The sequence below is a fragment of the Rhinopithecus roxellana genome, chromosome 5, assembly GCF_007565055.1.
Source record: "Rhinopithecus roxellana isolate Shanxi Qingling chromosome 5, ASM756505v1, whole genome shotgun sequence".
Taxonomy (NCBI): domain Eukaryota; kingdom Metazoa; phylum Chordata; class Mammalia; order Primates; family Cercopithecidae; genus Rhinopithecus; species Rhinopithecus roxellana.
Window position 1 is genome coordinate 59,865,796 of NC_044553.1, and position 16,132 is coordinate 59,881,927.

At 45.6% G+C, this 16,132-nt stretch overlaps 1 pseudogene; it reads right to left on the reverse strand.

Annotated features, from left to right (window-relative positions):
* Positions 1–651: 651 nt before the first annotated feature.
* On the reverse strand, positions 652–15,574 carry LOC104662708 (annotated as a pseudogene).
* Positions 15,575–16,132: the final 558 nt, after the last annotated feature.

Consider the following 16,132-nt stretch of genomic DNA (forward strand, 5'->3'; position numbering starts at 1 on the left):
AGAGTTCATCCTTCCCCACCCTCGGCCGGCCCGCCATGCCTCGGGGATCCCCGTGGCGTCCTGGGAGTTCCCGTGCCACCTTCCTTCCAGTTGGCAGCTCTGCAGACACCTCCACCCCTGAACATCACGCTCAGGTCCTGGAGACAGGGAGGAGGGCTGGGGGATCCAGAGATCCAGCCTGGCCAGATTTCTGCTCTCTGCTCAGCTAAGCACCCCACACTGAGAAATGAACACGTTGATTTCGATTCAAAGCCGCGCAATCATCTGCATTTTATTTGCACCTCATTTGCAAGTTGTTAATTTGCAACTCTGCTCTTTCCCCTCCAGCTTCCTTCTCTCCCATCTCCTCTCAAATTCCCCAGTGGCCAGGGCAAAAAATATCTGTTGGTCTTTGCCAAGGTAGACTCAGCCTTGTCAGCAGGCCTGTCCTGTGTTCTCAGGGGAGGCCTTTACCCAAGGCCACAGCAACAGCAGGAATCCCGAGTAAGACGCCACCTTGACTGCAGGGAAGGCTGCATCTTTTCACAGGGCAGAACTGATTTTATGAGGTGAACAGTAAGGTGAGCAGAGGTGGGAAAAGCCAGTGGATGAATGCAGGAACAGCACCAGGAGCTAAAGCCCAACTCTGCCCCGTGGGCTGTCTCCGGGTCCTCAGAGGCGGGACGGGGTTCCTCCACCCACCACCACTGTCTCCTCAGTGATGTAGCTGGCATCTTCAGAGCACAGGAAAGACACGATGCCAGCATAATCCTCTGACTCGCCTAACCTGGGGAATAAGGGAAGCAAGGAAGGGAGTAAAAATCAAACAGTTCTGCCTCCCTCACTGGGCCCACAGGGAATGAAATTTGCTTAATCAAGAATTATCAGATGACTTTTCAGGATCAGTGTACAAGCTTTCCGCCTATCAAATAGTGTTACCATGAGGATATGCTGTTATAATTTAGTATGAGCATACTGTACTCTGCAAAAACCATTACCCATAATATTCAAATACTGTAGAAACAGTTTTTTAGAGAGCTCAGGACTCCACAATCCAAAGTTATACAGATAAAATAGTAAGCAATTATTTCATACTTCAAAAAGTGGTTTCACATGTGCACACACTAAAGTATCAGGGAGTCTGTGTGACAGTAAATGGTGTGTTTAAAATGATTCCATTTGTACAGGTTCAACTTACAGACAACTTTTTCAGGAATCTATACTTGTCCCTTAAAGTCAAGTTCATTTGGTGACAATGTGCTAATTCTTATTTTATCAGTGACTGCATAGTTAGGAGACACTTTAATCTGCCTGCCGTAGAATGCTCTAGAGGTGGGCAGAGTGAGTAACTCAAACATACAAGGGCTGAATTAATGGTTCTCCATTCTAGCTGTACCTTGCAATCATTTGAGAGGCTTAAACAAACAAAACAAAAACAAAAACAAAAAAAAAAAGAAAAGAAAAGACAAAGAAAAACAAAAGCCCAGATGGTCAAGTCCTACCTTGGACCAGTTACAAAAGAATCTCTGGGAGTTGGTGGGGCCTGAGCACCTGCAGTTTAAAAAGCTCCCCAGGTGATTCTAATGTGAATCCAGGATTGAGCTACATGGGCTAGATCATTCATTGGAGCTCTAGGATGACAATCCTGAATTATTAATGAGTTATGAACTAGGCCTGCAGCTCATGCCTGACATCAGAATGGCTTTGGGAAGATTTGGGATGTCTGGACCAGTACAGAGTTAGCCATTGTTGGCATCTGTCCTCGAAGCCAGAAGATAGAGGCAGGGAATTTAGAGGAAAGGGAGCCGGACAAAGGTGCTTGAACAGTTCATCCAGCTCACTGGGGAAGAAAGTAACTCCTTAGGCAAGGGGAGTTTGGGACTTAGTAAAGCTCTTCATTCTTTTCATTTGGATTATAGATCATCAACCTGAGTTTTGTAAACATGTGTCATTATTCAAGGGAACTAAAAAAGCATGGTTTTGGTTTTGGTCTTTGGTCTCCATGGATGCTCCGAGGTGGAGGCAATCCCCCAGGTGGAGAGAGGACTCAGGGCTTCTCCTAGAGCTCTGCACTGCTGAAACCCCGATGTCTCCGGGTTTACCTTTTGAAAGGGAAGCTGACTTCCTGCTCGGGCCACTGCAGTGATAGTGTTTATGAATTTGTGGTCTGTGAGGCAGAGGAGAGCCTGCCTGTGTTATCTTTGGGACTGAGACAGCGGGCTGTGGGCTGCCAGGGACCAGACCTTTCCATCTTCATGCCTCTTAGGGCCCTTGACCCCATGACAGTTTTACCTTCTTATCTGCAGGGTTTCTTTCATTCTTTCCTCTTTTTCCTTGTCCTTGCAGAGCTGCAGGAAGAAGGGAAATCTCTTTATGTTTAAGAAGAGGAAAGTGAGGAACAGAAAGGGAAGAAGCTGCTCGTCCTTATGGCAAGAGAGTAAGGATGGAGAGACTTCCCTCTTTCACTTCCTATTTCTTTTTCTAGCTCCCAGCTCTCCCCACTGCCCTCATGTGTTTCATTTGTTTCGGGTTCTAGTGATGCATTTTGCTGCATCTCTCCAATTCTCATCCACGTAAGGAGAGAGGAAACAGTGTGAGTAGAGTCTGAATACCTCAGTCTCCACCCTATGCCTTAGGAATGGTGTGATTGGAGTCTGGCTTAGATAGGGCAGCTGGTACAGACAGGGAATATGGAAAAGCCCAGGGAAGGAGAACGGAGTGGTTGAGAGTTCAGGACTCAGGTACTGGGCTTCCCTGTCCAAGAAGATGGATGCCTTTCAAGGGGTTCCAGTGGGATGCAGAGCTACCCTTCCTCACTACACTGCAGAGGCAAGTCGTGATAAGTCCAGGTGCTAGGCAGTTCACTCTAATGTTCCTTGGGGCCAGCGCTATGGCCAGGGTCTTGGTGAGGCCCAACAAGGCTGTTTTACTGACATTGTAAGGACTGAAGCCCTGGAGAAAGAAGAGAATGTGTCAGACTCATAGTTTCCAGGTCATTCTTGGTTCTAATTACTAGACATAAAGGGCAGTCCTCAATCGGGATCTCCTGTAAGGGAGAGGCACAGTTAGGAAACTGTCTTGTGGCTAAACCTCCCTTAGGTTATGGTTTGTAGAGGCAAGGCATCTTGTGGGGCAGGGACTTGATGGTGTGATTCTAAAAGGGGATACAAACTTCCTTGTGTTATGTAACAGCAGGGGTGGAAAGATGTGGAGTAGAGGATGGGATGGAAGGGGCAGACAAAAGGTTTCTTACAGGAGATGGACTGAAGGCTGCTACAAGAGGGCAGGAATACCACTGAGCCACCCCTGGAAAAAGAAGACAGCTGACCCTCTTCCCAGTGTGGACCACTGCCCTCAGCCCGTGTGAAGTCCCATCTCACCCAGGCTCTCTCTCACTCTCTGTACCCTCATTTCTTCATTTCTGGCACCACTGCCTTTGTCATCAGGGCTGGGGCCTTCACATTAATGTCCAGAGTCTGAAGCCAAGAGAAGAAGGGGAAACAGCATGAGTGAAGAGCACTGGAGGAGGCATGGCAATGAGGAGTGAGAGTGGGTTCCTAGGATGTTTGTCAGAACTGACTGAGATCTTAGGATGATACACCAGCATCTTGCACATGAAGAAACTGAGGTTCAGGGAGAAGTAGCTCTCACCAGCTACTCAGCTAGATAATGATACATTAGGTTCAGGTGAGAAAAAATGGAGCCTGGTTCATCTTGTTTCGTAACCAGCCAAGTATGATTTGGCCCAGAAGGGGCCTAAATCCTCAGGGCTCCTTTGCATTTGAGCTGTGTGTTCCGTGTTTCTTCAAATTAGGGAGAGCCTGGAATTGTCAGCCTCCTGGACCTGCCCTAGAGTGGGCCATGCTTCTCGGGGAAAATGTGGCCTGACCTTGGATACCTGGGGTTGTTCTAGCACTTCTCTGGCTTCTGTGTTTAGGGAGTGAGATGCTCTTGGCCCTCTAGGATGGACTGCCTGGCTAGACCTGATTAGAAAGTGGGATCATGAGGAGGTACCTTCTGGGGAAGCTGGGAGACAAGCTGCAATCAGAATCCCCATATCCATAATGTAAAACAAATGTGTGACCCCTGTTTACATTGTTCTAGACAACTGCTTATATTAAAATATTTCAGTCTTACAGAAAAATTGGAAATAGAAGTACAACGTGTATCTAGAGATCCTTCACTTAGATTCACCAATTGTTCTCTACTAAAAATACAAAAATTAGCTGGACGTGGTGGCATGTGCCTGTAATCTCAGCTACTTAGGAGGATGGAACAGGAGAATAGCTTGAACCCGGGAGGTGGAGGTTGCAGTGAGACGAGATCGCACCACTGCACTCCAGCCTGGGCAGTAGAGTGAGACTCCATTTCAAAAAACAAACAAATAAATAAATAAAAATTAAAATAAACAAACTTAGTTGCAGATATTAGAACGCTCTATCCCTAAATACTTACCATACATTTCCAAAGAGCAAAGATGTTCTTTTACGCAACCATAATCCATTATCACACCCAAGAAGTTTGACATTGATGATAATTTTATCTAATATATTGGCCTCAATTGTCCCCCAAATGTGTTTTTTTTTACCCTTAAATATATTTTATTCAATTCACAACAGTTAAAGTATTAAAATCATAGCCCAGTAAAACTTGCCAAGCACCCCCAAACCAAAAAAATAAAAGGTTAAGTAATGTTTTAAAAAACTGTCTTATTCTGAGTCTTACCCTGTCTAATCTCCACTCCCTACCCCCATAAGCCAGTTATAGAAGAAACTACAGCCTCTTGCTTCATCAAGAACTATATAATGTTCATAATTTATAATTTAACTCAAGATTCTGTGTTATAAAAACAGTCATTTTGTCTCAATTTTAAGGTGCTTGTTGATTGTCCTTAGTAATTTGGACAACACAGAGTAAACAAGAAATGTGTTTTTTTTTAAAAGTCCAGAGTTCAATCAAGGATCAGGCATTATGCTTGGATTTGATGCACTGTGATATTTAAAAAATATATATAGTCTAAAAGAAAAGTTAGCAGTACACCTTATTTTATTACACTTTGCAGATATTGTGTTTTTTACAAATTGAAGGGTTTTACAGATGGAAGGTTCATGGCGCAAACTGGAGCCATTTTTCCAACGGCATGTGCTCACTTTGTCTCTGGGTCACATTTTGGTAATTCTTGGAATATTTCAGACTTTTTCATTATTATTATATCTGTTACAGTGATCTGTAATCAGTGATCTTTCATGTTTTTATTATAATTGTTTTGGGGTACCACAAACCACACCCAGAAAAGAAGGTGAACTTAATCGATAAATGTTGTGTGTGTTCTGACTGCTCCGCCCTTCTCCCATCTCTCTCCCTCTCTGTGGGCTTCCATATTCCCTGAGACACATTTACATTGAAATTAGGCCAATTATTAACCCTGCAATGGCCTCTAAGTGTTCAAGTGAAAGGAAGAGTCACACATCTTGCACTTTAAATCAAAAGGTAGAAATAATTGAGCTTAGTGAGGAAGGCATGTTGAAAGCTGAGGCAGGCTGAAAGCTAGGCCATGTGCACCAGTTAGCCAAATTGTGAGTGCAAAGGAAAAATTCTTGAAGGAAATTAAAAGTACTACTTCTGTGAACACATAAATGATAAGAAAGCAAAACAGCTTTATTGTTAATATGGCTTCCAAAACTTCAAAGGATAGGCTTATTCTCTTGTTAGTGGCTAATGCAGTCAATGACTTTAAGTTAAAGCCAATGCTCATTTACCATTCTGAAAATTCTAGGGCTCTCAAGATTTATGCTAAATCTACTCTGCCCGTGCTCTATAAATGGAACAACAAAGCCTGAATAACAGCACATCTGTTTATAGCATGGTTAACTGAATATTTTAAGCTCATCGTTGATAGCTACTACTCAGAAAAAGATTCTTTTCAAACTGTTACTGCTTCTCAACAATGCTCCTGGTCACTCAAAAGCTCTGATGGAGATGTACAAGGAGATTAATGTTGTTTTCATGCCTGCTACAACATCTATTCTGCAGCCCATGGATCAGGGGGTAATTCAGACTTGCAAGACTTATTATTTAAGAAATACATTTTGTAAGGCTGTAACTGCCATAGATAGTGATTCCTCTGATTTATCTGGGCAAAGTCAACTGAAAACCTTCTGAGAAGGATTCACCATTCTAGATGCCATTAAGAATATTTGTGATTCATGGGAGGAGGTCAAAATATCTACATTAATAAGAGTCTGGAAAAAGTTGATTCCAACCCTCATGGGTGACGTGGAGGGGTTCAAGGCTGCATCAGAGGAAGGAACTGCAGATGTGGTGGAAATAGCAAGAGAACTAGAAGTGGAGCCTGAAGATGGGACTGAATTGCTGCAATCTCATGACAAAGTGTAAACGGCTGAGGAGTTGCTTCTTATGGATAAGCAAAGAAAGTGGTTTCTTGGGATGGAATCTATTTCTGGTGAAGATGCCATGAACATTGTTGAAATCACAACACAGGGTTTAGAATATTACATGAACTTAGTTGACTAAGCAGTGGCAGAGTTTCATAGGATTGACTCCAATTTTGAAAGAAGTTCTACTGTGGGTAAATGCTATCAAATAGCATTGCATGCTACAGAGAAACCTTTTGGAAAGGAAGAGTCAGTTGATGTGGCAAACTTCACTGCTGGCTTATTTGAAGAGATTGCCACAGCCACCCCAGCCTTCAGCAACACCACCTTAAGTCAGCCACCATTAATGTTGAGGCAAGACCCTCCACCAGCAAAAAGATTACAGCTTCTAAAGTCTCAGATGATTGTTAGCATTTTTTAGCAATAAAGTATTTTAAAATTAAGATACGTATATAAATTTTAAGACATAATACTATTGCTCATTTAATAGACTATCATTAGATGACCATTATAGTGTAAACATAACTTTTATATGCACTGGGAAACCAAAAAATTCATGTGACTCGCTTTATTGTAATACTGAATTTATTGTGCGGTGGCCTGGAACCAGACCACAATGTCTCCGAGGTGTGCCTATACTTAGTTTAAAACTGACTTTCATGTGGTCTCTATTCAGACTGTTCAAGAATGATGTTCCTCCATTTTAAAGACTATCAGAATCTGTCTAGGTGTGGTGGCTCACGCCTGTAATCCCAGCACTTTGGGAGGCCAAGGTGGGTGGATCAGTTGAGGTCAGGAATTTGAAACCAGCCTGGGCAACACAGTGAAATCCTGTCTTTACTAAAAATACAAAAAATTAGTCGGGTGTGGTGGCACACGCCTGTAGTCCCAGGTACTTGACAGGCTGAGGCACAAGAATTGCTTGAACCTGGGAGGCAGAGGTTGCAGTGAGATGAGATCGCACCACTGTACTCCAGCCTGTGTGACACAGTGAGGGAAAAAAAAAAAAAAAAAAGGAGAGGGAAATAGCCTGACAGAATAAAAAACCAGCTCACTGAAGAACATTTTGGCACTTTGGTCTTTATGTGTATGAAACACTGGTAAATAAATCATAGTATTTTTGCATCCTGAAACTTTAGTGTTCAGAAATATTTGATGACATCTGATATAGTTGGTATGTTTGTGCCCTCTAAGTCCCACGTTGAAATGTGATCACCAATGTTCAAGTGGGACCTGGTGTGAGGTGTTTGGGTCATGGGTGTGGATACCTTATGAATGGCTTTGTGCCCTCCCTGTGGCAATGAGTGAATTCTCACTCTATTAGTTCATGCCAGAGCTAGTTGTTTAAAAGCCTGGTGTCTCTCTTGCTTCCTCTCTTGCTGTGTAACACGCCTGTTCCCTTTTTCCTTCTGCCATGAGTGTAAGCTTCCTGAGGCCTCATCAGAAGCAGATACTGGCATCATGCTTCTTCTACAGTCTGCCGAACTGTAAGCCAAAACAACCTTCTTTTCTTTTTTTGTTTTGTTTTGTTTTGAGACGGAGTCTTGCTCTGTCGCCCAGGCTGGAGTGCAGTGGCACAATCTCGGCTCACTGCAAGCTCCACCTCCCGGGTTCACGCCATTCTCCTGCCTCAGCCTCCCAAGTATTTGGGACTACAGGTGCCCAACACCACTCTCGGCTAATTTTTTTGTATTTTTAGTAGAGATGGGGTTTTACCATGTTAGCCAGGAAGGTCTTGATCTCCTGACCTTGTGATCCGCCCGCCTTGGTCTCCCAAAGTGCTGGGATTACAGGCGTGAGCCGCTGCGCCTGACCACAACCCTCTTTTCTTTATAAATTGCCCAGCTCAGGTATTCCTTTATAGCAATGCGGAACAGACTAATACAATGTCAGAGTAAAAAGCAAAACCATGGGAGATCATAAGAAAATTAGCATTTCCAAATCATGTGGGAATACTAACCTTAGTAAACAAAGATAAAAATTTTAATTAAAGCTTTGTAATTAAAGAATGTCTGTGAAATATATTACGAATATAATGTAATTATATACTTACACATAAAACCCAATGTTGTACCACTTGAATTTAGACATCTATATCTCCAATTTTCTTGACATTGCAGTTAAGAATAAAATAATATAGATTTTTATTTTTATTTTTTAAAGGATGTATGTTATAAAGTGGCAACCGGTCATTTAACCAGAATTAGTATTTTACTTAACTAGCAGCTTTTAATATTTCCCAACTAATGAAACATGATTCCTTTTTGGTAGCTGAAAGGGGGATAGTTGTGTACATTTAAGTGTCATAGTTGTTGGCATATTAGCTGCCGTGTCTCTGTTGGAAATCAACAAGGTAGAAGAGCTTGCTGGGGAAGAATGCTGGGGAGGGGAGCAGACGGCAGATAGTGAAGAGCAGATGGAAGCAGACAGAAGTAGGAGCAGCAGAAACGAATGAGAAGGGCAGGGACAGAGGAAGCTGCCCCCACCCACCCTTTACGAAGTGCGCTCCATGTGTGTGGCATGTGGCAAAGAGTCCTCACATTTACTCTGCTCTTGACAAACACATTCTGAAAGCAGACGGAGTTTGCGCTGAATGTGTTCTGAGGCCCACCCCTTGCTGCTTTAATCCCCTCTCACCTTGTCCCATATCTCCTCGGTGATATCCATTAGGCTTCCAAAGGAAGTGCTGGCAGCAGCAGTGGAGACTAGGATATCGATACCGCCGTGAAGCTTCACAGCCTAAAGAGAGGGGTGAGGTCTGGACCAGGGCTGCAGTAAGTAAGGGAGGTGCATTTGTCCATGTTGATAAAAACTTCCTTTTGAGCCAGGCCCTGTGACTCACGCCGGGAATTATGGCACTTTGGGGGCCATGGTGGGAGGATCACTTGAGCTGAGGAGTTTGAGAAAAGCCTGGGCAACATAGGGAGACCTTATCTCTATATTAAAAACAACAACGACAAGAAAACTTTCCTTCTTAGGAACTATCGTCAAAATAACTTCTCTTTTTTACAATATCTTTTCTTCAAAACTACCCTAAGATCTGCTGCTAAGCATTTAAGGTTGGCTTCTTTCTTTCTTTCCTTAGACAGATTCTTGCTCTGTCTTCCAGGCTGGAGTACAGTGGCATGATCTCAGCTCACTGCAGCCTTGACCTACTAGGTTCAAGCCATCCTCCTGCCTTAGCCCCCCAAGAAGCTGAGAATGAAGGTGGGTGCCACCACACCTGGCCAATTTTTGTATTTTTTGTAGAGACAGGGTCTTGCCATGTTGCTCAGGTTGCTCTCGAACTCCTGAGCTCAAGCCAGCCGCCTGCCTCGGCCTCCCAAAGTGTTACAGGCACGAGCCACCAGGAAGTTGGCCTTATTTCTTTTGCAGTGTTTTCTTCCCACCTTCTATTCTTCTAAGGCTGTCTCTGACCCTTTGCTCTTTTCTTTACATTTTCCCATTCAGGAGCTCCTTCATTCTCATGATTTCAAGTCTCACCTCCACATCTATTTCCAGTCCGCTCCTCTTCCTTTCACACTGAATTCCACCCCCATTTCTCTAAGTGCTTACTGTCCAGTTCTCCTTGAATAAGTTACCCTTATCTCAAAGTCAATCTGTCCACACTTACCTGAATGGAAAAACGGGCTTAAATAGAGCTGTAGAACCTACCACTGGAGGGGTCTTTGAGATAATCTATTCCAATATCCTTAAGGTGGAGATGATGAAACAGGTTCAGGGAATTTTCTCAAGATCATATAGTTCAGTAGTGACACACTGAGGCTAGCTAAGAACAGGAGGCCTGCTTATTCTGTGTTTGGGAAAGTGATTTGCTCAGGGCACAAAGCTAGTTAGCAGTGGAAGAACCGAGGTCAGTCTCCCACTTTGTAGCACACCGCTAATTCATAGGAGCCCTCTGAAAGTGAGTTGGGGTCATTAGGAAACTGACTGCCCAGGAGAGCCATGATGGGAGAAGATACAAGTCTGAATTTAAAGCAATTCCATATTTGGTTATGATGTCATTTTCTCTGTCTCTGTCTCTCTCTTTTGACCTGGAGGCATGAAAGATTTAAGGCAGAAACTGACATTTAAACTGAGAAAGCCAAGAAAGGCAACATCTCACCTCCTCAATAAGTTATAAGTAGGTAGTGAGGTGTGTGCTAGAGTAATGAATGGCCAAGCAGAATCTGCCAACAAGAGTTTTCAGTACAAAGCGACCCTGAAACCAGACTTTGCATTTGCCCAGAACTGGCAATTTTGATGCCTTGGGCAAGTAGCAGTACATGGGCCCTTGGTCAACTTTGTGCTTCAGATTTGGCACACAGAGGGGTGTTACTAACAATGTACACCATCTGCTAGCTTCCCGTTTTAACTCATTATTCTTGTTAACTAGGTGCTAACCTTCTACATAGTTGAAGGAATGCCTGGGCTGTCAACAAAATTAAATCTAAGAAAATTTAAAGTCATATACTCTTTTGAAACCAGTATTAATACTTTCCTGCACCCTTTAAATTTTGGTATCCTGGCATAAAGCCCAGTCACCTGCCTTGGCTCTGTATAAGTCTCACCAATGGACTTGTTACTAGGGAGGTGCAGAATAAGTTAATAAGTGATGTGCGCTGTGCTCAGTACATGTGTGTTTGGGCTGGGAGAAGACAGTGGATTGCTCCAGAATCACCTGGAGACATTTTCTACTCTGCTGTATACCCCATGCCCCTCTCCTTGTAGGTCTGTCAGCACAGAGACGGGAGAACTGATTCCTGTTCTGATTGAACAGAGATAGCAAACCATAAAAGATGAATGAGGCTGGGTGTGGTGGCTCACACCTATAATCCTAGAAGTTTGGTAGGCCCAGTGGGGTGGATTGCTAGAGGCCAGGAGTTCAAAACCAGCCTGGGCAATAAAGCCCCAACTCTACAAAAAAGTTAAAAAATGAACTGGTGTGGTGGTGCACGCCTATAGTCTTAGCCACTTGGGAGGCTGAGGTGGGAGGACTGCTTGAGTTCAAGTGTTGGAGGTTACAGTGAGCTACGATCATGCCACTGCACTCCAGCCTGGGCAATAGAGTGAGGCCCTGTCTCTGGGAAAAAAAAAAAGATGTCTTCTCAGTCTTGTTCTAAATTGTGTGCTCACTATACTAAAACGGTTAGGAGCTGTTTGCTCTGTGTTCTGATGGTTATACATTTTTAAGAAAAAATATAATCAAGCAGATAGGCAGCTAATCTGGTTTCCGCTTACCACACACTTAGAAGCTTTGTGGTGCAGATGAGGAGGCCACTGGGTAGTAACCATTCTCAGGGCAGTGGCTTTTCTCATTGCAGGGTAACATGTGGCAATTGGCAGAAGACATTTCAAATTTCTGACAAGTATTCTATCATTCTCCTCTCTGACAATGGTCACACAAACTACCTGAGAGTCATTTTTGACTTTGCTCGTGTTTCCCACTTTTTGACATGGGGTTGGAAAATCTTGGTTGGTTCCCACTAAATGTCTCTTGGGCACATCTGTTCCAGTCCCACCACCACTGCTCTAAACCTGGATGACAGTAACAGCTTCCTCACTGATGCCCTGGATTCAGTGTTTTCTCTGTATATCCTTCCTACCAGAGCCATATTATCTTTCTTAATAACCATCTTTCTCTTGCTCAAAACCTCAAATGGCTTCTTATTTGCTACAAGAATGTCTAAACATATCCTTTTTTTTTTTTTTTGAGTCTCGCTCTGTGGCCCAGGCTGGAGCGCAGTGGCCGGATCTCAGCTCACCGCAAGCTCCGCCTCCCGGGTTCACGCCATTCTCCTGCCTCAGCTTCCCGAGTAGCTGGGACTACAGGTGCCCACCACCTCGCCCGGCTAGCTTTTTGTATTTTTTTAGTAGAGACCGGGTTTCACCGTGTTAGCCAGGATGGTCTCGATCTCCTGACCTCGTGATCCGCCCGTCTCGGCCTCCCAAAGTGCTGGGATTACAGGCTTGAGCCACCACGCCTGGCCTAAACATATCCTTTTAAGCGGCCATATCCTTTTAATGTCCTTAACATATCCTTTTAAGAAGCTATGGCTGGGCATGGTGGCTCTGGCCTGTAATCCCAGCACTCTGGGAGGCCCAGGGGGGTGGATTACCTGAGGTCAGGAGTTCAGGACCAGCCTGGCCAACATGGTGAAACCCTGTCTTTCCTAAAAATACAAAAATTAGCTGGGCATGGTGGCGGGCACCTGTAATCCCAGCACTCAGGAGGCTGAGGCAGGAGAATTGCTTGAACCTGGGAGGTGGAGGTTGCAGTGAGCCGAGATGGTGCCAATGCACTCCAGCCTAGGCAACAAGAGTGAAACTCCATCTTGGAAACAAACAAACAGGATATAGAGGCCCATGGCCTCTATCTTTCTAATGCAGCCCCTTTCCCAGCAGTACTCCTAAGTCTGTGCTCTCCACTGTGGACTGCCAGTGCTCTTCTCTTTCCTTCAGTTCCTCTTTGGCTGTCTGCTCATTTTGCAGAGTTATCTGGAACCTCATCTTTATTCCATCTGTCCATTCCCATCCATTCCTAAAGGGTTAGCTCAAGTATTGCTTCTGGGCCAGGCCTGTAGGCCCTGTTAAGTGAACCTGGTGGGGCCCACAGGATGTTTTTCCACCAGGATTTTCACATTACATTGCTACTTACATGTGTTATGGTTAGTCACTGATTGACCCAGACTCCCAAATGGCTCCTTCCACCATCAGGATCAAGTCCCCAATCTTGGGCTCTGTCCACCAGCCTTGGCCAAGCAAGGTGACTTTCTAGGACTCACATTTGGCTCTTTCCAATGCATATTTGAGCATTTGTCAGAGAGTTCCTTAAAAATGGAATTACCCTATACTATCTACCATACTACTGTCTACTATTGCTTAAGATCCCCCTCTTCTAAGATTATGCAAATTATTTCTGCCAACCTTCCAATCTGTTAGCACAATCCTGTACTTTCCATTTTTGGGTAGATTCTCCCTTCCACTCTGGGGAATAAAGTGTGTGTCCTGAGCCTCAAGGGAAGAGGAGCTTCCTTTGCTGGATGGTTCATATTTCCTTCTGCAGCTGGAAGGCTGGTGTGCACTACTAACTGTGACATTGACTTACATACTTTCTTTGAGACTAAAGTCCAGTACCTGGTAGTCTGTAGGCAGCCAATAAAGGAAGGGAGCTTGGGAGGTCTGGGTCGAATCACAGCTCTTTTCTTACTGGCTGTGGGACCTTAGGAAGTAGCTCCAGCTATCCGAGCCAGTCTCTGCAGACTGAGAGAATAGTCCTTGCCTTGCTTGGGTTGTTGTCAGTCCAGAGATAACCTTTGTAAGGCTTTGAACACAGATAATGGCACATAGTAGGTGGCTGAAACATGGTGGGCTGCTTCCCGAGGTTCCCAGGGACTTGACTCTATAAGCTGAAGAATATGGGATTGTTTATTAGCTCATGGGTGGGAACATCCATTTTGTGATTGTATTTACCCTTCTCATCTGTACAGTTAGATTGAAAATTACTAGAGAACCAAAACCAGTTGTTTCTTTGGGGTATTGAAGAGATGATGCAGGATTGAAGCATTAGAATGTTTTAACATTCTCTGATTGGGATGGGATGATTCTCCAACGATAGTATATGGACATAATAGAAAGGCATACAATAAAAATGTACCGGTGGGCTGGTGTGGGTATGCAGAACGCACTGTTATGTTTTAGTTAACAGCACTGCATTGGATCTCACCAAGGCTGTCCAGGAAAGCAGGGAAGGCGGCTCAGGCTGGCTCCTTTTTCTACCTCCTGGCTCTTTGCCCATTTCCCTGCAGCTCACCATGTCCACCAGCCGCTCGGGGTCCTCCGCTTTCCCCACATGTCACATGGTGCCCGTCACGCTGAACCCCTCCCCCTGCAAGGTGGCTGCCGAGTTCTGCTGCTTCTGACTGCTGACAACCACGTGGAGCCCATCTTGGGCCAGACGCCCGGTGATGGCGAAGCAGATCCTCTGAGCAGAAAGACACAAAGACTGCCAAAGGCCTGTGCAGGGGAAGAGGTCGAAGCATGGGCTCTGAAATTAAGACTGCCCGGGTTTGAATTCAGTCTCTTTCCCTATATGACCTCCACGTGTCTCTACTCTGTGTAAAACAGGCTTGATGGCATGGCCTTTTTGGCGCTAATTTACTTATTTTTATTATGATCTGGAACCGCAGCCTCAGTTCCCAAGAACTTACATCACTTTCTACAGTTCCCACCACGGGTGACAGGCTTCATCCCCTGTTGGGACTGAGAGGTGAGAAATGAGCTGGGTGTGCAGCAGCCACTTCCGTGATTTGAGGGTCTCACTCAGAACAGCCCTGCCCCCAGGTTTCTTTCTTACTAGTCTACCATATTCTCAAAATTCTATCCTTAGTTATTTTTTGGGGTGCATGTGAGAAGATGGTCTCCCGTCAAAAATGTAAATATTGCCTTGGGAGGAAGAGTTACACATTCTGCACTTGTCAGTCATTAGCATTTTTACCTGCATTTGTATTTTAGTTTTGTGGAGAGCTGGCATCTAGCAAAGTCCCCTAGAAATGAGAACTAGGATAGACAAGAGTGGTGGGTGAGAAACAGGCTGGACAAGGTAGGCCCAGATGTACTGACCTAAACAAAAATCTTGACACATGGCTCTTGTGTCCCATCTAGGTAAGTGGGAAGGGTTCCAGGAGATTTTCCAGTCCCCAAATAGAGTGTCTGGTACATTTTCAAAGTGCTGGAGACCGTGGGATAGGATATTGAAATCCAGGTTCCCTCACATGTCTAGTTTCTGGTCTTCCCGGACGCTAGGTGGAGCTGGTTGACTGGGGCAGCCCAGAACCCCGGAGGGGACTAGATCGATGGGGCTGCACAGAGGTGGCAAGTTGTGCCAGAGGCAGCAGGGACACGAGAGGTGGCAAGGTAGGGCCCAGGGCCAGGAGATTCGGAGGGGGTTCAGGTAGACCACGTGGCTACTTTTTTCCAGGGTCAGACTTTGGCCGCATGTGAGGTCTGAGGACAGGGGCACCGGAGGCAAAGGATGAAAGACCAGTGCCTGCAGGCAGCCAGGGCCTCAGAAACTCCAGCTCTCGCACTCAACCGTCGGTGGAGGCCGTTACCAGGGCCACCTTATTAGCGAGCGGGTCCCGGGAGGTCATCCTGGAGCTGGCCATCCGCACCAACTTCCATGCCCGGGCACAGTGGCCTAGCAGCCCCGCCTTGTGCATGGCTCAGACCAGCAAGTCTGGGTTCCACTCCTTCCAGCGGAGGTGACAGAGCCTAGGGCGAGGGGGCAGGACGAAGGGCGGGCCGCTTTCCCTGCCACCCCCTCCCCGCCCTCGGCCCACTGAGAGTTGTCTGTGGCGGATGGCGCCCGGCAGCCAGCTACCTTCCGCCCGACTGGGGCTTGCCTTCCGGGCTGGCGGGTGATCAAAGCGTTCTCTGTTCAAGTTTTCTGTAGGGCTCGCCCCTCCCCTGGCCCTGGCAGGAACCCGCAGACTTTGGCCGCTGCCCTTCTACATCTCCTTGCCCACGTTTTTCTTCTGCGGGAAGTGGGGGTTTTGAGTTGGTAGCTTTTGCTTCTTCAGAATTCCTTCTCCAAGAAAGTCTGGGTCAATGTATGTGACAGCCCAATTCACATTGGGCAATGTTTTGAGACTGCCCATGGAGGTGAGGCCTGTGGTCCCCGTGGAGTCCACCAGGTGAGGCTGGAGGAGCCTGGGAGAGATGTGATAGGGAGTACCTGCACCAGGCCTGGCACTGCCCTTCACTCTGCCCAAGGTCTC